The sequence below is a fragment of the Taudactylus pleione genome, unplaced genomic scaffold (genome assembly GCF_031769625.1).
Source record: "Taudactylus pleione unplaced genomic scaffold, aTauple2 ptg000070l, whole genome shotgun sequence".
In the NCBI taxonomy this organism is placed as follows: domain Eukaryota; kingdom Metazoa; phylum Chordata; class Amphibia; order Anura; family Myobatrachidae; genus Taudactylus; species Taudactylus pleione.
The window spans coordinates 16,841,315-16,865,260 of record NW_028284472.1 but is presented as its reverse complement, the minus strand read 5'-3'; the positions used below and the strand labels follow the sequence as shown (position 1 = coordinate 16,865,260).

At 36.4% G+C, this 23,946-nt stretch overlaps 7 non-coding genes across 7 annotated transcripts; all 7 read right to left on the bottom strand.

Moving 5' to 3' along the window:
- Positions 1-921: 921 nt before the first annotated feature.
- On the bottom strand, positions 922-1,007 carry TRNAR-UCU (transfer RNA arginine (anticodon UCU)). The gene is given in 2 exon segments: positions 922-957; positions 971-1,007. It is a non-coding gene; the product is annotated as a tRNA-Arg (tRNA).
- Positions 1,008-5,070: 4,063 nt separating this feature from the next.
- TRNAR-UCU (transfer RNA arginine (anticodon UCU)) lies at positions 5,071-5,156 on the bottom strand. Its single transcript is given in 2 exon segments — positions 5,071-5,106; positions 5,120-5,156. It is a non-coding gene; the product is annotated as a tRNA-Arg (tRNA).
- Positions 5,157-9,319: 4,163 nt separating this feature from the next.
- Positions 9,320-9,405, bottom strand: TRNAR-UCU (transfer RNA arginine (anticodon UCU)). The gene is given in 2 exon segments: positions 9,320-9,355; positions 9,369-9,405. It is a non-coding gene; the product is annotated as a tRNA-Arg (tRNA).
- Positions 9,406-11,899: 2,494 nt separating this feature from the next.
- TRNAR-UCU (transfer RNA arginine (anticodon UCU)) lies at positions 11,900-11,985 on the bottom strand. The gene is given in 2 exon segments: positions 11,900-11,935; positions 11,949-11,985. It is a non-coding gene; the product is annotated as a tRNA-Arg (tRNA).
- Positions 11,986-14,932: 2,947 nt separating this feature from the next.
- On the bottom strand, positions 14,933-15,018 carry TRNAR-UCU (transfer RNA arginine (anticodon UCU)). The gene is given in 2 exon segments: positions 14,933-14,968; positions 14,982-15,018. It is a non-coding gene; the product is annotated as a tRNA-Arg (tRNA).
- Positions 15,019-19,081: 4,063 nt separating this feature from the next.
- TRNAR-UCU (transfer RNA arginine (anticodon UCU)) lies at positions 19,082-19,167 on the bottom strand. Its single transcript is given in 2 exon segments — positions 19,082-19,117; positions 19,131-19,167. It is a non-coding gene; the product is annotated as a tRNA-Arg (tRNA).
- Positions 19,168-23,330: 4,163 nt separating this feature from the next.
- On the bottom strand, positions 23,331-23,416 carry TRNAR-UCU (transfer RNA arginine (anticodon UCU)). The gene is given in 2 exon segments: positions 23,331-23,366; positions 23,380-23,416. It is a non-coding gene; the product is annotated as a tRNA-Arg (tRNA).
- Positions 23,417-23,946: the final 530 nt, after the last annotated feature.

Below are 23,946 nucleotides of genomic sequence, written 5' to 3'. Positions count from 1 at the left end.
GCAGTTTAAGCGCTTGGTTCGACTGTAGCACTTGTAGAATACATAGAGTGGCAAAGGAGTGTCAGATATTTACAATAGTTCTCCCAAATGCAAAAACAGCTATATCTGAGTCTTCCTCTTGCTGATATTTGGTGCAAGTCCTATTTTAAGTATGCGGTTACAATTTAATTATTCAAAACACCAATTACTGGTTTAAAGGAATCTGAAATTACATTGTAACTTGTGATCTAACTTCGAAAGGGACTTTCCAGTCAACAACCGATCATTATATTGTTTATGTAGTATAAGGATCTCCAATCTCCAATCATATTGTTATGAAAAGTTGTATGTAAATCCTAAATATTTGCATTTAAAACTAAAGAACAACTCTGGTGGGACTCAAGCCCACAACTTTTGAATAACTACAACCAACTAGAAGTCTAACGCGCTATCCATTGCGCCACCACGCCCCAGGCAGTTTAAGCGCTTGGTTCGACTGTAGCACTTGTAGAATACATAGAGTGGCAAAGGAGTGTCAGATATTTACAATAGTTCTCCCAAATGCAAAAACAGCTATATCTGAGTCTTCCTCTTGATGATATTTGGTGCAAGTCCTATTTTAAGTATGCGGATTTAGTGACAAAATTTGTGGTACACAATTAAGGACTGTAGGGAGACATTTTTTTATGATGTTTTAGAATACATACCCCTCAATCTGAGCAAGGCTAGTTGAGTAGAGACAAAAGTGTTTTGAAAACACCAACTACTGGTTTAAAGGAATCTGAAATTACATTTTAACTTGTGTTCTTACTTTGAAAGGGACTTTCCAGTCAACAACCGATCATTATATTGTTTATGTAGTATAAGGATGTCCAATCTCCAATCATATTGTTATGAAAAGTTGAATGTAAATCCTAAATATTTGCATTTAAAACTAAAGAATGACTCTGGTGGGACTCGAACCCACAACCTTTGAATTACTACAACCAACTAGAAGTCTAATGCGCTATCCATTGCGCCACAGAGCCCCTGGCGGTTTATGCGCTTGGTTCAACTGTAGCACTTGTAGAATACATAGAGTGGCAAAGGAGTGTCAGATATTTACAATAGTTCTTCCAAATGGAAAAACAGCTATATCTGAGTCTTCCTCTTGCTGATATTTGGTGCAAGTCCTATTTTAAGTATGCGGATTTAGTGACATAATTTGTGGTACACAATTAAGGACTGTAGGGAGACATTTTTTTATGATGTTTTAGAATACATACCCCTCAATCTGAGCAAGGCTAGTTGAGTAGAGACAAAAGTGTTTTCAAAACACCAATTACTGGTTTAAAGGAATCTGAAATTACATTGTAACTTGTGATCTTACTTTGAAAGGGACTTTCCAGTCAAAAACCGATCATTATATTGTTTATGTAGTAGAAGGATCTCCAATCTCCAATCATATTGTTATGAAAAGTTGTATGTAAATCCTAAATATTTGCATTTAAAACTAAAGAACGACTCTGGTGGGACTCAAACCCACAACTTTTGAATAACTACAACCAACTAGAAGTCTAACGCGCTATCCATTGCGCCACCACGCCCCTGGCAGTTTAGGCGCTTGGTTCGACTGTAGCACTTGTAGAATACATAGAGTGGCAAAGGAGTGTCAGATATTTACAATAGTTCTCCCAAATGCAAAAACAGCTATATCTGAGTCTTCCTCTTGCTGATATTTGGTGCAAGTCCTATTTTAAGTATGCGGATACAATGTAATTTTTCAAAACACCAATTACTGGTTTAAAGGAATCTGAAATTACATTGTAACTTGTGATCTAACTTCGAAAGGGACTTTCCTGTCAACAACCGATCATTATATTGTTTATGTAGTATAAGGATCTCCAATCTCCAATCATATTGTTATGAAAAGTTGTATGTAAATCCTAAATATTTGCATTTAAAACTAAAGAACGACTCTGGTGGGACTCAAGCCCACAACTTTTGAATAACTACAACCAACTAGAAGTCTAACGCGCTATCCATTGCGTCACCACGCCCCTGGCAGTTTAAGCGCTTGGTTCGACTGTAGCACTTGTAGAATACATAGAGTGGCAAAGGAGTGTCAGATATTTACAATAGTTCTCCCAAATGCAAAAACAGCTATATCTGAGTCTTCCTCTTGCTGATATTTGGTGCAAGTCCTATTTTAAGTATGCAGATTTAGTGACATAATTTGTGGTACACAATTAAGGACTGTAGTGAGACATTTTTTTATGATGTTTTAGAATACATACCCCTCAATCTGAGCAAGGCTAGTTGAGTAGAGACAAAAGTGTTTTGAAAACACCAATTACTGGTTTAAAGGAATCTGAAATTACATTGTAACTTGTGATCTAACTTTGAAAGGGACTTTCCAGTCAAAAACCGATCATTATATTGTTTATGTAGTATAAGGAACTCCAATCTCCAATCATATTGTTATGAAAAGTTGAATGTAAATCCTAAATATTTGCATTTAAAACTAAAGAACAACTCTGGTGGGACTCGAACCCACAACCTTTGAATAACTACAACCAACTAGAAGCCCAATGCACTATCCATTGCGCCACAGAGCCCATGGCGGTTTTAGCGCTTGGTTAGAATGTAGCACTTGTAGAATACATAGAGTGGCAAAGGAGTGTCAGATATTTACAATAGTTCTCCCAAATGGAAAAACAGCTATATCTGAGTCTTCCTCTTGCTGATATTTGGTGCAAATCCTATTTTAAGTATGCGGATTTAGTGACATAATTTGTGGTACACAATTAAGGACTGTAGGGAGACATTTTTTTATGATGTTTTAGAATACATACCCCTCAATCTGAGCAAGGCTAGTTGAGTAGAGACAAAAGTGTTTTCAAAACACCAATTACTGGTTTAAAGGAATCTGAAATTACATTGTAACTTGTGATCTTACTTTGAAAGGGACTTTCCAGTCAAAAACCGATCATTATATTGTTTATGTAGTATAAGGATCTCCAATCTCCAATCATATTGTTATGAAAAGTTGTATGTAAATCCTAAATATTTGCATTTAAAACTAAAGAACGACTCTGGTGGGACTCAAGCCCACAACTTTTGAATAACTACAACCAACTAGAAGTCTAACACGCTATCCATTGCGCCACCACGCCCCTGGCAGTTTAAGTGCTTGGTTCGACTGTAGCACTTGTAGAATACATAGAGTGGCAAAGGAGTGTCAGATATTTACAATAGTTCTCCCAAATGCAAAAACAGCTATATCTGAGTCTTCCTCTTGCTGATATTTGGTGCAAGTCCTATTTTAAGTATGCGGATACAATGTAATTTTTCAAAACACCAATTACTGGTTTAAAGGAATCTGAAATTACATTGTAACTTGTGATCTAACTTCGAAAGGGACTTTCCAGTCAACAACCGATCATTATATTGTTTATGTAGTATAAGGATCTCCAATCTCCAATCATATTGTTATGAAAAGTTGTATGTAAATCCTAAATATTTGCATTTAAAACTAAAGAACGACTCTGGTGGGACTCAAGCCCACAACTTTTGAATAACTACAACCAACTAGAAGTCTAACGCGCTATCCATTGCGTCACCACGCCCCTGGCAGTTTAAGCGCTTGGTTCGACTGTAGCACTTGTAGAATACATAGAGTGGCAAAGGAGTGTCAGATATTTACAATAGTTCTCCCAAATGCAAAAACAGCTATATCTGAGTCTTCCTCTTGCTGATATTTGGTGCAAATCCTATTTTAAGTATGCGGATTTAGTGACATAATTTGTGGTACACAATTAAGGACTGTAGGGAGACATTTTTTTATGATGTTTTAGAATACATACCCCTCAATCTGAGCAAGGCTAGTTGAGTAGAGACAAAAGTGTTTTCAAAACACCAATTACTGGTTTAAAGGAATCTGAAATTACATTGTAACTTGTGATCTTACTTTGAAAGGGACTTTCCAGTCAAAAACCGATCATTATATTGTTTATGTAGTATAAGGATCTCCAATCTCCAATCATATTGTTATGAAAAGTTGTATGTAAATCCTAAATATTTGCATTTAAAACTAAAGAACAACTCTGGTGGGACTCAAGCCCACAACTTTTGAATAACTACAACCAACTAGAAGTCTAACGCGCTATCCATTGCGCCACCACGCCCCTGGCAGTTTAAGCGCTTGGTTCGACTGTAGCACTTGTAGAATACATAGAGTGGCAAAGGAGTGTCAGATATTTACAATAGTTCTCCCAAATGCAAAAACAGCTATATCTGAGTCTTCCTCTTGCTGATATTTGGTGCAAGTCCTATTTTAAGTATGCGGATACAATGTAATTTTTCAAAACACCAATTACTGGTTTAAAGGAATCTGAAATTACATTGTAACTTGTGATCTAACTTCGAAAGGGACTTTCCAGTCAACAACCGATCATTATATTGTTTATGTAGTATAAGGATCTCCAATCTCCAGTCATATTGTTATGAAAAGTTGTATGTAAATCCTAAATATTTGCATTTAAAACTAAAGAACGACTCTGGAGGGACTCAAGCCAACAACTTTTGAATAACTACAACCAACTAGAAGTCTAACGCGCTATCCATTGCGTCACCACGCCCCTGGCAGTTTAAGCGCTTGGTTCGACTGTAGCACTTGTAGAATACATAGAGTGGCAAAGGAGTGTCAGATATTTACAATAGTTCTCCCAAATGCAAAAACAGCTATATCTGAGTCTTCCTCTTGCTGATATTTGGTGCAAGTCCTATTTTAAGTATGCAGATTTAGTGACATAATTTGTGGTACACAATTAAGGACTGTAGGGAGACATTTTTTTATGATGTTTTAGAATACATACCCCTCAATCTGAGCAAGGCTAGTTGAGTAGAGACAAAAGTGTTTTCAAAACACCAATTACTGGTTTAAAGGAATCTGAAATTACATTGTAACTTGTGATCTTACTTTGAAAGGGACTTTCCAGTCAAAAACCGATCATTATATTGTTTATGTAGTAGAAGGATCTCCAATCTCCAATCATATTGTTATGAAAAGTTGTATGTAAATCCTAAATATTTGCATTTAAAACTAAAGAATGACTCTGGTGGGACTCGAACCCACAACCTTTGAATAACTACAACCAACTAGAAGTCCAATGCGCTATCCATTGCGCCACAGAGCCCCTGGCGGTTTACGCACTTGGTTCAACTGTAGCACTTGTAGAATACATAGAGTGGCAAAGGAGTGTCAGATATTTACAATAGTTCTCCCAAATGGAAAAACAGCTATATCTGAGTCTTCCTCTTGCTGATATTTGGTGCAAGTCCTATTTTAAGAATGCGATTTAGTGACATAATTTGTGGTACACAATTAAGGACTGTAGGGAGACATTTTTTTATGATGTTTTAGAATACATACCCCTCAATCTGAGCAAGGCTAGTTGAGTAGAGAGAAAAGTGTTTTCAAAACATCAATTACTGCTTTAAAGGAATCTGAAATTACATTGTAACTTGTGATCTAACTTTGAAAGGGACGTTCCAGTCAACAACCAATCATTATATTGTTTATGTAGTATAAGGATGTCCAATCTCCAATCATATTGTTATGAAAAGTTGAATGTAAATCCTAAATATTTGCATTTAAAACTTAAGAATGACTCTGGTGGGACTCGAACCCACAACCTTTGAATAACTACAAATAACTAGAAGTCCAATGCGCTATCCATTGTGCCTCAAAACCCCTAGCGGTTTTAGCGCTTGGTTCGACTGTAGCACTTGTAGAATACATAGCTTGGCAAAGGAGTGTCAGATATTTAAAATAGTTCTCCGAAATGGAAAAACAGCTATATCTGAGTCTTCCTCTTGCTGATATTTGGTGCAAGTCCTATTTTAAGTATGCGGATTTAGTGACATAATTTGTGGTACACAATTAAGGACTGTAGGGAGACATTTTTTTATGATGTTTTAGAATACATACCCCTCAATCTGAGCAAGGCTAGTTGAGTAGAGACAAAAGTGTTTTGAAAACACCAATTACTGGTTTAAAAGAATCTGAAATTACATTGTAACTTGTGTTCATACATTGAAAGGGACTTTCCAGTCAACAACCGATCATTATATTGTTTATATAGTATAAGGATCTCCAATCTCCAATCATATTGTTATGAAAAGTTGTATGTAAATCCTAAATATTTGCATTTAAAACTAAATAACGACTCTGGTAGCACTCAAACCCACAACCTTTGAATAACTACAACCAACTAGAAGTCCAATGCGCTATCCATCGCCACAGAGCCCAAGGCGGTTTACGCGCTTGGTTCAACTGTAGCACTTGTAGAATACATAGAGTGGCAAAGGAGTGTCAGATATTTACAATAGTTCTCCCAAATGCAAAAACAGCTATATCTGAGTCTTCCTCTTGCTGATATTTGGTGCAAGTCCTATTTTAAGTATGCTGATTTATTGACATAATTTGTGGTACACAATTAAGGACTGTAGGGAGACATTTTTTTATGATGTTTTAGAATACATACCCCTCAATCTGAGCAAGGCTAGTTGAGCAGAGAGAAAAGTGTTTTCAAAACACCAATTACTGGTTTAAAGGAATCTGAAATTACATTGTAAACTGTGATCTCACTTTGAAAGGGACATTCCAGTCAAAAACCGATCATTATATTGTTTATGTAGTATAAGGATGTCCAATCTCCAATCATATTGTTATGAAAACTTGAATGTAATTCCTAAATATTTGCATTTAAAACAAAAGAATGACTCTGGGGGGACTCGAACCCACAACCTTTGAATAACTACAACCAAGTAGAAGTCCAATGCGCTATGCATTGCGCCACAGAGCCCCTTTCGGTTCTAGCGCTTGGTTCGACTGTAGCACTTGTAGAATACATAGCGTGGCAAAGGAGTGTCAGATATTTACAATAGTTCTCCCAAATGGAAAAACAGCTATATCTGAGTCTTCCTCTTGCTGATATTTGGTGCAAGTCCTATTTTAAGTATGCGGATTTAGTGACATAATTTGTGGTACTCAATTAAGGACTGTAGGGAGACATTTTTTTATGATTTTTTAGAATACATACCCCTCAATCTGAGCAAGGCTAGTTGAGTAGAGACAAAAGTGTTTTCAAAACACCAATTACTGGATTAATGGAATCTGAATTTACATTGTAACTTGAGATCTTACTTTGAAAGGGACTTTCCAGTCAACAAACGATCATTATATTGTTTATGCAGTATAAGGATCTCCAATCTCCAATCATATTGTTATGAAAAGTTTTATGTAAATCCTAAATATTTGCATTTAAAACTAAAGAACGACTCTGGTGGGACTCAAACCCACAACCTTTAAATAACTACAACCAACTAGAATTCCAATGCGCTATCCATCACCACAGAGCCCCAGGCGGTTTACACGCTTGGTTCAACTGTAGCACTTGTAGAATACATAGAGTGGCAAAGGAGTGTCAGATATTTACAATAGTTCTCCCAAATGCAAAAACAGCTATATCTGAGTCTTCCTCTTGCTGATATTTCGTGCAAGTCCTATTTTAAGTATGCAGATACAATTTAATTTTTCAAAACACCAATTACTGGTTTAAAGGAATCTGAAATTACATTGTAACTTGTGATCTAACTTCGAAAGGGACTTTCCAGTCAACAACCGATCATTATATTGTTTATGTAGTATAAGGATCTCCTATCTCCAATCATATTGTTATGAAAAGTTGAATGTAAATCCTAAATATTTGCATTTAAAACTAAAGAACGACTAAGGTGGGACGCGAACCCACAACTTTTGCATAACTACAACAAACTAGATGACCAATGCGCTATCCATTGGGCCACAGAGCCCCTGGCAGTTTAAGCTCTTGGTTCGACTGTAGCACTTGTAGAATACATAGAGTGGCAAAGGAGTGTCAGATATTTACAATAGTTCTTCCAAATGGAAAAACAGCTATATCTGAGTCTTCCTCTTGCTGATATTTGGTGCAAGTCCTATTTTAAGTATGCGGATTTAGTGACATAATTTGTGGTACACAATTAAGGACTGTAGGGAGACATTTTTTTATGATGTTTTAGAATACATACCCCTCAATCTGAGCAAGGCTAGTTGAGTAGAGACAAAAGTGTTTTCAAAACACCAATTACTGGTTTAAAGGAATCTGAAATTACATTGTAACTTGTGATCTTACTTTGAAAGGGACTTTCCAGTCAAAAACCCATCATTATATTGTTTATGTAGTAGAAGGATCTCCAATCTCCAATCATATTGTTATGAAAAGTTGTATGTAAATCCTAAATATTTGAATTTAAAACTAAAGAACGACTCTGGTGGGACTCAAGCCCACAACTTTTGAATAACTACAACCAACTAGAAGTCTAACGCGCTATCCATTGCGCCACCACGCCCCTGGCAGTTTAAGCGCTTGGTTCGACTGTAGCACTTGTAGAATACATAGAGTGGCAAAGGAGTGTCAGATATTTACAATAGTTCTCCCAAATGCAAAAACAGCTATATCTGAGTCTTCCTCTTGCTGATATTTGGTGCAAGTCCTATTTTAAGTATGCGGTTACAATTTAATTATTCAAAACACCAATTACTGGTTTAAAGGAATCTGAAATTACATTGTAACTTGTGATCTAACTTCGAAAGGGACTTTCCAGTCAACAACCGATCATTATATTGTTTATGTAGTATAAGGATCTCCAATCTCCAATCATATTGTTATGAAAAGTTGTATGTAAATCCTAAATATTTGCATTTAAAACTAAAGAACAACTCTGGTGGGACTCAAGCCCACAACTTTTGAATAACTACAACCAACTAGAAGTCTAACGCGCTATCCATTGCGCCACCACGCCCCAGGCAGTTTAAGCGCTTGGTTCGACTGTAGCACTTGTAGAATACATAGAGTGGCAAAGGAGTGTCAGATATTTACAATAGTTCTCCCAAATGCAAAAACAGCTATATCTGAGTCTTCCTCTTGATGATATTTGGTGCAAGTCCTATTTTAAGTATGCGGATTTAGTGACAAAATTTGTGGTACACAATTAAGGACTGTAGGGAGACATTTTTTTATGATGTTTTAGAATACATACCCCTCAATCTGAGCAAGGCTAGTTGAGTAGAGACAAAAGTGTTTTGAAAACACCAACTACTGGTTTAAAGGAATCTGAAATTACATTTTAACTTGTGTTCTTACTTTGAAAGGGACTTTCCAGTCAACAACCGATCATTATATTGTTTATGTAGTATAAGGATGTCCAATCTCCAATCATATTGTTATGAAAAGTTGAATGTAAATCCTAAATATTTGCATTTAAAACTAAAGAATGACTCTGGTGGGACTCGAACCCACAACCTTTGAATTACTACAACCAACTAGAAGTCTAATGCGCTATCCATTGCGCCACAGAGCCCCTGGCGGTTTATGCGCTTGGTTCAACTGTAGCACTTGTAGAATACATAGAGTGGCAAAGGAGTGTCAGATATTTACAATAGTTCTTCCAAATGGAAAAACAGCTATATCTGAGTCTTCCTCTTGCTGATATTTGGTGCAAGTCCTATTTTAAGTATGCGGATTTAGTGACATAATTTGTGGTACACAATTAAGGACTGTAGGGAGACATTTTTTTATGATGTTTTAGAATACATACCCCTCAATCTGAGCAAGGCTAGTTGAGTAGAGACAAAAGTGTTTTCAAAACACCAATTACTGGTTTAAAGGAATCTGAAATTACATTGTAACTTGTGATCTTACTTTGAAAGGGACTTTCCAGTCAAAAACCGATCATTATATTGTTTATGTAGTAGAAGGATCTCCAATCTCCAATCATATTGTTATGAAAAGTTGTATGTAAATCCTAAATATTTGCATTTAAAACTAAAGAACGACTCTGGTGGGACTCAAACCCACAACTTTTGAATAACTACAACCAACTAGAAGTCTAACGCGCTATCCATTGCGCCACCACGCCCCTGGCAGTTTAGGCGCTTGGTTCGACTGTAGCACTTGTAGAATACATAGAGTGGCAAAGGAGTGTCAGATATTTACAATAGTTCTCCCAAATGCAAAAACAGCTATATCTGAGTCTTCCTCTTGCTGATATTTGGTGCAAGTCCTATTTTAAGTATGCGGATACAATGTAATTTTTCAAAACACCAATTACTGGTTTAAAGGAATCTGAAATTACATTGTATCTTGTGATCTAACTTCGAAAGGGACTTTCCAGTCAACAACCGATCATTATATTGTTTATGTAGTATAAGGATCTCCAATCTCCAATCATATTGTTATGAAAAGTTGTATGTAAATCCTAAATATTTGCATTTAAAACTAAAGAACGACTCTGGTGGGACTCAAGCCCACAACTTTTGAATAACTACAACCAACTAGAAGTCTAACGCGCTATCCATTGCGCCACCACGCCCCAGGCAGTTTAAGCGCTTGGTTCGACTGTAGCACTTGTAGAATACATAGAGTGGCAAAGGAGTGTCAGATATTTACAATAGTTCTCCCAAATGCAAAAACAGCTATATCTGAGTCTTCCTCTTGCTGATATTTGGTGCAAGTCCTATTTTAAGTATGCGGATTTAGTGACAAAATTTGTGGTACACAATTAAGGACTGTAGGGAGACATTTTTTTATGATGTTTTAGAATACATACCCCTCAATCTGAGCAAGGCTAGTTGAGTAGAGACAAAAGTGTTTTCAAAACACCAATTACTGGTTTAAAGGAATCTGAAATTACATTGTAACTTGTGATCTTACTTTGAAAGGGACTTTCCAGTCAAAAACCGATCATTATATTGTTTATGTAGTAGAAGGATCTCCAATCTCCAATCATATTGTTATGAAAAGTTGTATGTAAATCCTAAATATTTGCATTTAAAACTAAAGAATGACTCTGGTGGGACTCAAGCCCACAACTTTTGAATAACTACAACCAACTAGAAGTCTAACGCGCTAGCCATTGCGCCACCACGCCCCTGGCAGTTTAAGCGCTTGGTTCGACTGTAGCACTTGTAGAATACATAGAGTGGCAAAGGAGTGTCAGATATTTACAATAGTTCTCCCAAATGCAAAAACAGCTATATCTGAGTCTTCCTCTTGCTGATATTTGGTGCAAGTCCTATTTTAAGTATGCGGATACAATGTAATTTTTCAAAACACCAATTACTGGTTTAAAGGAATCTGAAATTACATTGTAACTTGTGATCTAACTTCGAAAGGGACTTTCCAGTCAACAACCGATCATTATATTGTTTATGTAGTATAAGGATCTCCAATCTCCAATCATATTGTTATGAAAAGTTGTATGTAAATCCTAAATATTTGCATTTAAAACTAAAGAATGACTCTGGTGGGACTCAAGCCCACAACTTTTGAATAACTACAACCAAGTAGAAGTCTAACGCGCTATCCATTGCGCCACCACGCCCCAGGCAGTTTAAGCGCTTGGTTCGACTGTAGCACTTGTAGAATACATAGAGTGGCAAAGGAGTGTCAGATATTTACAATAGTTCTCCCAAATGCAAAAACAGCTATATCTGAGTCTTCCTCTTGCTGATATTTGGTGCAAGTCCTATTTTAAGTATGCGGATTTAGTGACAAAATTTGTGGTACACAATTAAGGACTGTAGGGAGACATTTTTTTATGATGTTTTAGAATACATACCCCTCAATCTGAGCAAGGCTAGTTGAGTAGAGACAAAAGTGTTTTCAAAACACCAATTACTGGTTTAAAGGAATCTGAAATTACATTGTAACTTGTGATCTTACTTTGAAAGGGACTTTCCAGTCAAAAACCGATCATTATATTGTTTATGTAGTATAAGGATGTCCAATCTCCAATCATATTGTTATGAAAAGTTGAATGTAAATCCTAAATATTTGCATTTAAAACTAAAGAATGACTCTGGTGGGACTCGAACCCACAACCTTTGAATTACTACAACCAACTAGAAGTCTAATGCGCTATCCATTGCGCCACAGAGCCCCTGGCGGTTTATACGCTTGGTTCAACTGTAGCACTTGTAGAATACATAGAGTGGCAAAGGAGTGTCAGATATTTACAATAGTTCTTCCAAATGGAAAAACAGCTATATCTGAGTCTTCCTCTTGCTGATATTTGGTGCAAGTCCTATTTTAAGTATGCGGATTTAGTGACATAATTTGTGGTACACAATTAAGGACTGTAGGGAGACATTTTTTTATGATGTTTTAGAATACATACCCCTCAATCTGAGCAAGGCTAGTTGAGTAGAGACAAAAGTGTTTTCAAAACACCAATTACTGGTTTAAAGGAATCTGAAATTACATTTTAACTTGTGATCTTACTTTGAAAGGGACTTTGCAGTCAAAAACCGATCATTATATTGTTTATGTAGTAGAAGGATCTCCAATCTCCAATCATATTGTTATGAAAAGTTGTATGTAAATCCTAAATATTTGCATTTAAAACTAAAGAACGACTCTGGTGGGACTCAAACCCACAACTTTTGAATAACTACAACCAACTAGAAGTCTAACGCGCTATCCATTGCGCCACCACGCCCCTGGCAGTTTAGGCGCTTGGTTCGACTGTAGCACTTGTAGAATACATAGAGTGGCAAAGGAGTGTCAGATATTTACAATAGTTCTCCCAAATGCAAAAACAGCTATATCTGAGTCTTCCTCTTGCTGATATTTGGTGCAAGTCCTATTTTAAGTATGCGGATACAATGTAATTTTTCAAAACACCAATTACTGGTTTAAAGGAATCTGAAATTACATTGTAACTTGTGATCTAACTTCGAAAGGGACTTTCCAGTCAACAACCGATCATTATATTGTTTATGTAGTATAAGGATCTCCAATCTCCAATCATATTGTTATGAAAAGTTGTATGTAAATCCTAAATATTTGCATTTAAAACTAAAGAACGACTCTGGTGGGACTCAAGGCCACAACTTTTGAATAACTACAACCAACTAGAAGTCTAACGCGCTATCCATTGCGCCACCACGCCCCAGGCAGTTTAAGCGCTTGGTTCGACTGTAGCACTTGTAGAATACATAGAGTGGCAAAGGAGTGTCAGATATTTACAATAGTTCTCCCAAATGCAAAAACAGCTATATCTGAGTCTTCCTCTTGCTGATATTTGGTGCAAGTCCTATTTTAAGTATGCGGATTTAGTGACAAAATTTGTGGTACACAATTAAGGACTGTAGGGAGACATTTTTTTATGATGTTTTAGAATACATACCCCTCAATCTGAGCAAGGCTAGTTGAGTAGAGACAAAAGTGTTTTCAAAACACCAATTACTGGTTTAAAGGAATCTGAAATTACATTGTAACTTGTGATCTTACTTTGAAAGGGACTTTCCAGTCAAAAACCGATCATTATATTGTTTATGTAGTAGAAGGATCTCCAATCTCCAATCATATTGTTATGAAAAGTTGTATGTAAATCCTAAATATTTGCATTTAAAACTAAAGAATGACTCTGGTGGGACTCAAGCCCACAACTTTTGAATAACTACAACCAACTAGAAGTCTAACGCGCTATCCATTGCGCCACCACGCCCCTGGCAGTTTAAGCGCTTGGTTCGACTGTAGCACTTGTAGAATACATAGAGTGGCAAAGGAGTGTCAGATATTTACAATAGTTCTCCCAAATGCAAAAACAGCTATATCTGAGTCTTCCTCTTGCTGATATTTGGTGCAAGTCCTATTTTAAGTATGCGGATACAATGTAATTTTTCAAAACACCAATTACTGGTTTAAAGGAATCTGAAATTACATTGTAACTTGTGATCTTACTTTGAAAGGGACTTTCCAGTCAAAAACCCATCATTATATTGTTTATGTAGTAGAAGGATCTCCAATCTCCAATCATATTGTTATGAAAAGTTGTATGTAAATCCTAAATATTTGAATTTAAAACTAAAGAACGACTCTGGTGGGACTCAAGCCCACAACTTTTGAATAACTACAACCAACTAGAAGTCTAACGCGCTATCCATTGCGCCACCACGCCCCTGGCAGTTTAAGCGCTTGGTTCGACTGTAGCACTTGTAGAATACATAGAGTGGCAAAGGAGTGTCAGATATTTACAATAGTTCTCCCAAATGCAAAAACAGCTATATCTGAGTCTTCCTCTTGCTGATATTTGGTGCAAGTCCTATTTTAAGTATGCGGTTACAATTTAATTATTCAAAACACCAATTACTGGTTTAAAGGAATCTGAAATTACATTGTAACTTGTGATCTAACTTCGAAAGGGACTTTCCAGTCAACAACCGATCATTATATTGTTTATGTAGTATAAGGATCTCCAATCTCCAATCATATTGTTATGAAAAGTTGTATGTAAATCCTAAATATTTGCATTTAAAACTAAAGAACAACTCTGGTGGGACTCAAGCCCACAACTTTTGAATAACTACAACCAACTAGAAGTCTAACGCGCTATCCATTGCGCCACCACGCCCCAGGCAGTTTAAGCGCTTGGTTCGACTGTAGCACTTGTAGAATACATAGAGTGGCAAAGGAGTGTCAGATATTTACAATAGTTCTCCCAAATGCAAAAACAGCTATATCTGAGTCTTCCTCTTGATGATATTTGGTGCAAGTCCTATTTTAAGTATGCGGATTTAGTGACAAAATTTGTGGTACACAATTAAGGACTGTAGGGAGACATTTTTTTATGATGTTTTAGAATACATACCCCTCAATCTGAGCAAGGCTAGTTGAGTAGAGACAAAAGTGTTTTGAAAACACCAACTACTGGTTTAAAGGAATCTGAAATTACATTTTAACTTGTGTTATTACTTTGAAAGGGACTTTCCAGTCAACAACCGATCATTATATTGTTTATGTAGTATAAGGATGTCCAATCTCCAATCATATTGTTATGAAAAGTTGAATGTAAATCCTAAATATTTGCATTTAAAACTAAAGAATGACTCTGGTGGGACTCGAACCCACAACCTTTGAATTACTACAACCAACTAGAAGTCTAATGCGCTATCCATTGCGCCACAGAGCCCCTGGCGGTTTATGCGCTTGGTTCAACTGTAGCACTTGTAGAATACATAGAGTGGCAAAGGAGTGTCAGATATTTACAATAGTTCTTCCAAATGGAAAAACAGCTATATCTGAGTCTTCCTCTTGCTGATATTTGGTGCAAGTCCTATTTTAAGTATGCGGATTTAGTGACATAATTTGTGGTACACAATTAAGGACTGTAGGGAGACATTTTTTTATGATGTTTTAGAATACATACCCCTCAATCTGAGCAAGGCTAGTTGAGTAGAGACAAAAGTGTTTTCAAAACACCAATTACTGGTTTAAAGGAATCTGAAATTACATTGTAACTTGTGATCTTACTTTGAAAGGGACTTTCCAGTCAAAAACCGATCATTATATTGTTTATGTAGTAGAAGGATCTCCAATCTCCAATCATATTGTTATGAAAAGTTGTATGTAAATCCTAAATATTTGCATTTAAAACTAAAGAACGACTCTGGTGGGACTCAAACCCACAACTTTTGAATAACTACAACCAACTAGAAGTCTAACGCGCTATCCATTGCGCCACCACGCCCCTGGCAGTTTAGGCGCTTGGTTCGACTGTAGCACTTGTAGAATACATAGAGTGGCAAAGGAGTGTCAGATATTTACAATAGTTCTCCCAAATGCAAAAACAGCTATATCTGAGTCTTCCTCTTGCTGATATTTGGTGCAAGTCCTATTTTAAGTATGCGGATACAATTAAATTTTTCAAAACACCAATTACTGGTTTAAAGGAATCTGAAATTACATTGTAACTTGTGATCTAACTTCGAAAGGGACTTTCCTGTCAACAACCGATCATTATATTGTTTATGTAGTATAAGGATCTCCAATCTCCAATCATATTGTTATGAAAAGTTGTATGTAAATCCTAAATATTTGCATTTAAAACTAAAGAACGACTCTGGTGGGACTCAAGCCCACAACTTTTGAATAACTACAACCAACTAGAAGTCTAACGCGCTATCCATTGCGTCACCACGCCCCTGGCAGTTTAAGCGCTTGGTTCGACTGTAGCACTTGTAGAATACATAGAGTGGCAAAGGAGTGTCAGATATTTACAATAGTTCTCCCAAATGCAAAAACAGCTATATCTGAGTCTTCCTCTTGCTGATATTTGGTGCAAGTCCTATTTTAAGTATGCAGATTTAGTGACATAATTTGTGGTACACAATTAAGGACTGTAGTGAGACATTTTTTTATGATGTTTTAGAATACATACCCCTCAATCTGAGCAAGGCTAGTTGAGTAGAGACAAAAGTGTTTTGAAAACACCAATTACTGGTTTAAAGGAATCTGAAATTACATTGTAACTTGTGATCTAACTTTGAAAGGGACTTTCCAGTCAAAAACCGATCATTATATTGTTTATGTAGTATAAGGAACTCCAATCTCCAATCATATTGTTATGAAAAGTTGAATGTAAATCCTAAATATTTGCATTTAAAACTAAAGAACAACTCTGGTGGGACTCGAACCCACAACCTTTGAATAACTACAACCAACTAGAAGCCCAATGCACTATCCATTGCGCCACAGAGCCCATGGCGGTTTTAGCGCTTGGTTAGAATGTAGCACTTGTAGAATACATAGAGTGGCAAAGGAGTGTCAGATATTTACAATAGTTCTCCCAAATGGAAAAACAGCTATATCTGAGTCTTCCTCTTGCTGATATTTGGTGCAAATCCTATTTTAAGTATGCGGATTTAGTGACATAATTTGTGGTACACAATTAAGGACTGTAGGGAGACATTTTTTTATGATGTTTTAGAATACATACCCCTCAATCTGAGCAAGGCTAGTTGAGTAGAGACAAAAGTGTTTTCAAAACACCAATTACTGGTTTAAAGGAATCTGAAATTACATTGTAACTTGTGATCTTACTTTGAAAGGGACTTTCCAGTCAAAAACCGATCATTATATTGTTTATGTAGTATAAGGATCTCCAATCTCCAATCATATTGTTATGAAAAGTTGTATGTAAATCCTAAATATTTGCATTTAAAACTAAAGAACGACTCTGGTGGGACTCAAGCCCACAACTTTTGAATAACTACAACCAACTAGAAGTCTAACACGCTATCCATTGCGCCACCACGCCCCTGGCAGTTTAAGTGCTTGGTTCGACTGTAGCACTTGTAGAATACATAGAGTGGCAAAGGAGTGTCAGATATTTACAATAGTTCTCCCAAATGCAAAAACAGCTATATCTGAGTCTTCCTCTTGCTGATATTTGGTGCAAGTCCTATTTTAAGTATGCGGATACAATGTAATTTTTCAAAACACCAATTACTGGTTTAAAGGAATCTGAAATTACATTGTAACTTGTGATCTAACTTCGAAAGGGACTTTCCAGTCAACAACCGATCATTATATTGTTTATGTAGTATAAGGATCTCCAATCTCCAATCATATTGTTATGAAAAGTTGTATGTAAATCCTAAATATTTGCATTTAAAACTAAAGAACGACTCTGGTGGGACTCAAGCCCACAACTTTTGAATAACTACAACCAACTAGAAGTCTAACGCGCTATCCATTGCGTCACCACGCCCCTGGCAGTTTAAGCGCTTGGTTCGACTGTAGCACTTGTAGAATACATAGAGTGGCAAAGGAGTGTCAGATATTTACAATAGTTCTCCCAAATGCAAAAACAGCTATATCTGAGTCTTCCTCTTGCTGATATTTGGTGCAAATCCTATTTTAAGTATGCGGATTTAGTGACATAATTTGTGGTACACAATTAAGGACTGTAGGGAGACATTTTTTTATGATGTTTTAGAATACATACCCCTCAATCTGAGCAAGGCTAGTTGAGTAGAGACAAAAGTGTTTTCAAAACACCAATTACTGGTTTAAAGGAATCTGAAATTACATTGTAACTTGTGATCTTACTTTGAAAGGGACTTTCCAGTCAAAAACCGATCATTATATTGTTTATGTAGTATAAGGATCTCCAATCTCCAATCATATTGTTATGAAAAGTTGTATGTAAATCCTAAATATTTGCATTTAAAACTAAAGAACAACTCTGGTGGGACTCAAGCCCACAACTTTTGAATAACTACAACCAACTAGAAGTCTAACGCGCTATCCATTGCGCCACCACGCCCCTGGCAGTTTAAGCGCTTGGTTCGACTGTAGCACTTGTAGAATACATAGAGTGGCAAAGGAGTGTCAGATATTTACAATAGTTCTCCCAAATGCAAAAACAGCTATATCTGAGTCTTCCTCTTGCTGATATTTGGTGCAAGTCCTATTTTAAGTATGCGGATACAATGTAATTTTTCAAAACACCAATTACTGGTTTAAAGGAATCTGAAATTACATTGTAACTTGTGATCTAACTTCGAAAGGGACTTTCCAGTCAACAACCGATCATTATATTGTTTATGTAGTATAAGGATCTCCAATCTGCAGTCATATTGTTATGAAAAGTTGTATGTAAATCCTAAATATTTGCATTTAAAACTAAAGAACGACTCTGGAGGGACTCAAGCCAACAACTTTTGAATAACTACAACCAACTAGAAGTCTAACGCGCTATCCATTGCGTCACCACGCCCCTGGCAGTTTAAGCGCTTGGTTCGACTGTAGCACTTGTAGAATACATAGAGTGGCAAAGGAGTGTCAGATATTTACAATAGTTCTCCCAAATGCAAAAACAGCTATATCTGAGTCTTCCTCTTGCTGATATTTGGTGCAAGTCCTATTTTAAGTATGCAGATTTAGTGACATAATTTGTGGTACACAATTAAGGACTGTAGGGAGACATTTTTTTATGATGTTTTAGAATACATACCCCTCAATCTGAGCAAGGCTAGTTGAGTAGAGACAAAAGTGTTTTCAAAACACCAATTACTGGTTTAAAGGAATCTGAAATTACATTGTAACTTGTGATCTTACTTTGAAAGGGACTTTCCAGTCAAAAACCGATCATTATATTGTTTATGTAGTAGAAGGATCTCCAATCTCCAATCATATTGTTATGAAAAGTTGTATGTAAATCCTAAATATTTGCATTTAAAACTAAAGAATGACTCTGGTGGGACTCGAACCCACAACCTTTGAATAACTACAACCAACTAGAAGTCCAATGCGCTATCCATTGCGCCACAGAGCCCCTGGCGGTTTACGCCCTTGGTTCAACTGTAGCACTTGTAGAATACATAGAGTGGCAAAGGAGTGTCAGATATTTACAATAGTTCTCCCAAATGGAAAAACAGCTATATCTGAGTCTTCCTCTTGCTGATATTTGGTGCAAGTCCTATTTTAAGAATGCGATTTAGTGACATAATTTGTGGTACACAATTAAGGACTGTAGGGAGACATTTTTTTATGATGTTTTAGAATACATACCCCTCAATCTGAGCAAGGCTAGTTGAGTAGAGAGAAAAGTGTTTTCAAAACATCAATTACTGCTTTAAAGGAATCTGAAATTACATTGTAACTTGTGATCTAACTTTGAAAGGGACGTTCCAGTCAACAACCAATCATTATATTGTTTATGTAGTATAAGGATGTCCAATCTCCAATCATATTGTTATGAAAAGTTGAATGTAAATCCTAAATATTTGCATTTAAAACTTAAGAATGACTCTGGTGGGACTCGAACCCACAACCTTTGAATAACTACAAATAACTAGAAGTCCAATGCGCTATCCATTGTGCCTCAAAACCCCTAGCGGTTTTAGCGCTTGGTTCGACTGTAGCACTTGTAGAATACATAGCTTGGCAAAGGAGTGTCAGATATTTAAAATAGTTCTCCGAAATGGAAAAACAGCTATATCTGAGTCTTCCTCTTGCTGATATTTGGTGCAAGTCCTATTTTAAGTATGCGGATTTAGTGACATAATTTGTGGTACACAATTAAGGACTGTAGGGAGACATTTTTTTATGATGTTTTAGAATACATACCCCTCAATCTGAGCAAGGCTAGTTGAGTAGAGACAAAAGTGTTTTGAAAACACCAATTACTGGTTTAAAAGAATCTGAAATTACATTGTAACTTGTGTTCATACATTGAAAGGGACTTTCCAGTCAACAACCGATCATTATATTGTTTATATAGTATAAGGATCTCCAATCTCCAATCATATTGTTATGAAAAGTTGTATGTAAATCCTAAATATTTGCATTTAAAACTAAATAACGACTCTGGTAGCACTCAAACCCACAACCTTTGAATAACTACAACCAACTAGAAGTCCAATGCGCTATCCATCGCCACAGAGCCCAAGGCGGTTTACGCGCTTGGTTCAACTGTAGCACTTGTAGAATACATAGAGTGGCAAAGGAGTGTCAGATATTTACAATAGTTCTCCCAAATGCAAAAACAGCTATATCTGAGTCTTCCTCTTGCTGATATTTGGTGCAAGTCCTATTTTAAGTATGCTGATTTATTGACATAATTTGTGGTACACAATTAAGGACTGTAGGGAGACATTTTTTTATGATGTTTTAGAATACATACCCCTCAATCTGAGCAAGGCTAGTTGAGCAGAGAGAAAAGTGTTTTCAAAACACCAATTACTGGTTTAAAGGAATCTGAAATTACATTGTAAACTGTGATCTCACTTTGAAAGGGACATTCCAGTCAAAAACCGATCATTATATTGTTTATGTAGTATAAGGATGTCCAATCTCCAATCATATTGTTATGAAAACTTGAATGTAATTCCTAAATATTTGCATTTAAAACAAAAGAATGACTCTGGGGGGACTTGAACCCACAACCTTTGAATAACTACAACCAAGTAGAAGTCCAATGCGCTATGCATTGCGCCACAGAGCCCCTTTCGGTTCTAGCGCTTGGTTCGACTGTAGCACTTGTAGAATACATAGCGTGGCAAAGGAGTGTCAGATATTTACAATAGTTCTCCCAAATGGAAAAACAGCTATATCTGAGTCTTCCTCTTGCTGATATTTGGTGCAAGTCCTATTTTAAGTATGCGGATTTAGTGACATAATTTGTGGTACTCAATTAAGGACTGTAGGGAGACATTTTTTTATGATTTTTTAGAATACATACCCCTCAATCTGAGCAAGGCTAGTTGAGTAGAGACAAAAGTGTTTTCAAAACACCAATTACTGGATTAATGGAATCTGAATTTACATTGTAACTTGAGATCTTACTTTGAAAGGGACTTTCCAGTCAACAAACGATCATTATATTGTTTATGCAGTATAAGGATCTCCAATCTCCAATCATATTGTTATGAAAAGTTTTATGTAAATCCTAAATATTTGCATTTAAAACTAAAGAACGACTCTGGTGGGACTCAAACCCACAACCTTTAAATAACTACAACCAACTAGAATTCCAATGCGCTATCCATCACCACAGAGCCCCAGGCGGTTTACACGCTTGGTTCAACTGTAGCACTTGTAGAATACATAGAGTGGCAAAGGAGTGTCAGATATTTACAATAGTTCTCCCAAATGCAAAAACAGCTATATCTGAGTCTTCCTCTTGCTGATATTTCGTGCAAGTCCTATTTTAAGTATGCAGATACAATTTAATTTTTCAAAACACCAATTACTGGTTTAAAGGAATCTGAAATTACATTGTAACTTGTGATCTAACTTCGAAAGGGACTTTCCAGTCAACAACCGATCATTATATTGTTTATGTAGTATAAGGATCTCCTATCTCCAATCATATTGTTATGAAAAGTTGAATGTAAATCCTAAATATTTGCATTTAAAACTAAAGAACGACTAAGGTGGGACTCGAACCCACAACTTTTGCATAACTACAACAAACTAGATGACCAATGCGCTATCCATTGGGCCACAGAGCCCCTGGCAGTTTAAGCTCTTGGTTCGACTGTAGCACTTGTAGAATACATAGAGTGGCAAAGGAGTGTCAGATATTTACAATAGTTCTTCCAAATGGAAAAACAGCTATATCTGAGTCTTCCTCTTGCTGATATTTGGTGCAAGTCCTATTTTAAGTATGCGGATTTAGTGACATAATTTGTGGTACACAATTAAGGACTGTAGGGAGACATTTTTTTATGATGTTTTAGAATACATACCCCTCAATCTGAGCAAGGCTAGTTGAGTAGAGACAAAAGTGTTTTCAAAACACCAATTACTGGTTTAAAGGAATCTGAAATTACATTGTAACTTGTGATCTTACTTTGAAAGGGACTTTCCAGTCAAAAACCCATCATTATATTGTTTATGTAGTAGAAGGATCTCCAATCTCCAATCATATTGTTATGAAAAGTTGTATGTAAATCCTAAATATTTGAATTTAAAACTAAAGAACGACTCTGGTGGGACTCAAGCCCACAACTTTTGAATAACTACAACCAACTAGAAGTCTAACGCGCTATCCATTGCGCCACCACGCCCCTGGCAGTTTAAGCGCTTGGTTCGACTGTAGCACTTGTAGAATACATAGAGTGGCAAAGGAGTGTCAGATATTTACAATAGTTCTCCCAAATGCAAAAACAGCTATATCTGAGTCTTCCTCTTGCTGATATTTGGTGCAAGTCCTATTTTAAGTATGCGGTTACAATTTAATTATTCAAAACACCAATTACTGGTTTAAAGGAATCTGAAATTACATTGTAACTTGTGATCTAACTTCGAAAGGGACTTTCCAGTCAACAACCGATCATTATATTGTTTATGTAGTATAAGGATCTCCAATCTCCAATCATATTGTTATGAAAAGTTGTATGTAAATCCTAAATATTTGCATTTAAAACTAAAGAACAACTCTGGTGGGACTCAAGCCCACAACTTTTGAATAACTACAACCAACTAGAAGTCTAACGCGCTATCCATTGCGCCACCACGCCCCAGGCAGTTTAAGCGCTTGGTTCGACTGTAGCACTTGTAGAATACATAGAGTGGCAAAGGAGTGTCAGATATTTACAATAGTTCTCCCAAATGCAAAAACAGCTATATCTGAGTCTTCCTCTTGATGATATTTGGTGCAAGTCCTATTTTAAGTATGCGGATTTAGTGACAAAATTTGTGGTACACAATTAAGGACTGTAGGGAGACATTTTTTTATGATGTTTTAGAATACATACCCCTCAATCTGAGCAAGGCTAGTTGAGTAGAGACAAAAGTGTTTTGAAAACACCAACTACTGGTTTAAAGGAATCTGAAATTACATTTTAACTTGTGTTCTTACTTTGAAAGGGACTTTCCAGTCAACAACCGATCATTATATTGTTTATGTAGTATAAGGATGTCCAATCTCCAATCATATTGTTATGAAAAGTTGAATGTAAATCCTAAATATTTGCATTTAAAACTAAAGAATGACTCTGGTGGGACTCGAACCCACAACCTTTGAATTACTACAACCAACTAGAAGTCTAATGCGCTATCCATTGCGCCACAGAGCCCCTGGCGGTTTATGCGCTTGGTTCAACTGTAGCACTTGTAGAATACATAGAGTGGCAAAGGAGTGTCAGATATTTACAATAGTTCTTCCAAATGGAAAAACAGCTATATCTGAGTCTTCCTCTTGCTGATATTTGGTGCAAGTCCTATTTTAAGTATGCGGATTTAGTGACATAATTTGTGGTACACAATTAAGGACTGTATGGAGACATTTTTTTATGATGTTTTAGAATACATACCCCTCAATCTGAGCAAGGCTAGTTGAGTAGAGACAAAAGTGTTTTCAAAACACCAATTACTGGTTTAAAGGAATCTGAAATTACATTGTAACTTGTGATCTTACTTTGAAAGGGACTTTCCAGTCAAAAACCGATCATTATATTGTTTATGTAGTAGAAGGATCTCCAATCTCCAATCATATTGTTATGAAAAGTTGTATGTAAATCCTAAATATTTGCATTTAAAACTAAAGAACGACTCTGGTGGGACTCAAACCCACAACTTTTGAATAACTACAACCAACTAGAAGTCT